This window comes from Eurytemora carolleeae, unplaced genomic scaffold (assembly GCF_000591075.1).
Source record: "Eurytemora carolleeae unplaced genomic scaffold, Eaff_2.0 scaffold825, whole genome shotgun sequence".
Classification (NCBI taxonomy): domain Eukaryota; kingdom Metazoa; phylum Arthropoda; class Copepoda; order Calanoida; family Temoridae; genus Eurytemora; species Eurytemora carolleeae.
Genome location: NW_019397476.1, coordinates 72,830 through 73,776, shown reverse-complemented (window position 1 = coordinate 73,776; position 947 = coordinate 72,830). Strand labels below are relative to the sequence as shown.

The window sequence follows — 947 nt, the reverse complement described above, 5'->3', positions numbered from 1 at the left end:
CCTTTTTTTATAATAAGCTACAGGGTTACCTACAACAGATGAGATTTAGTGACAAATATACGGAATTTTTACTATCTGTTCCTTTTTTTATAATAAGCTACAGGGTTACCTACAACAGATGAGATTTAGTGACAAATATACGGAATTTTTACTATCTGTTCCCTTTTTTTATAATTCCCTGAAAGTGGCAACGTGTGTTATTTAGAATTAATAGAAAGTACCTTAAAAGACTATTTTCAGGACCAAAGACTTAGGATCACCGTATTTTAAGAGTATCTGAGCATCATTGTTTCTATTCTCAATGAAGGTTCTAAACTAAAGAATAATTTGTAACTTTGAATATTCAATTTTGTAAATTTATGTAAGATAAAATTGAAAATTTAAGACTAAAGATCTACACTTATCTCAATGACAATCTATATCAAACTTTTGTGATTTGTTTTGAGATGAAGTGTTTTTCTCTTAAATAAAACCAAATCTAGGGCCATTGTCAGATCCCACACCGAATTGGGGGTATGTTAAAAAGGTTTTAGGCAAACGGTCAAATAATATGGAATTTAATTTGCCTAATATCTTTTGGGTTTAGACAACTCCAGGCGGAGTATAGATAACTGACATGGTTCCATTTTTGTCAATTATAGTGTATGTCAATCATTAAAACCAAGCAGAACTCTTAGTTTTGTGTATTTCCACACCACTGCACTCAAATATCACGTTGTCGGAGTATGGTTATAAACACTGTGTAAGGTTCGTGGGGTACCATTGGTTACTAAGCAGTCAGCTTCATTTCTCAAGTTCTCTCTATCCTGTAATTACGCCACAGCCCCAGGATATGTTATAGTATACTATAGAGTAGGGTGCCCCAATTTCTAGTTTCATACTACTCTGTTAAGGTTTAAGACGTTCGACACTTTTACAAAAATCGTAACGTGCACTGAGAACTGAAT

General features: G+C 33.3%; 1 protein-coding gene across 1 annotated transcript in view; it reads right to left on the bottom strand.

Moving 5' to 3' along the window:
- The window catches only part of LOC111714492 (ABC transporter G family member 20), a 31,666-nt gene extending 31,373 nt beyond the window's left edge, over window positions 1-293 (bottom strand). Inside the window, exon 1 of the mRNA XM_023489613.1 lies at window positions 222-293. The gene's annotated coding sequence lies outside the window, so the exon portion shown is untranslated. The remainder of the gene's footprint in view (window positions 1-221) is intronic.
- Between the last annotated feature and the right edge of the window lie 654 nt (window positions 294-947).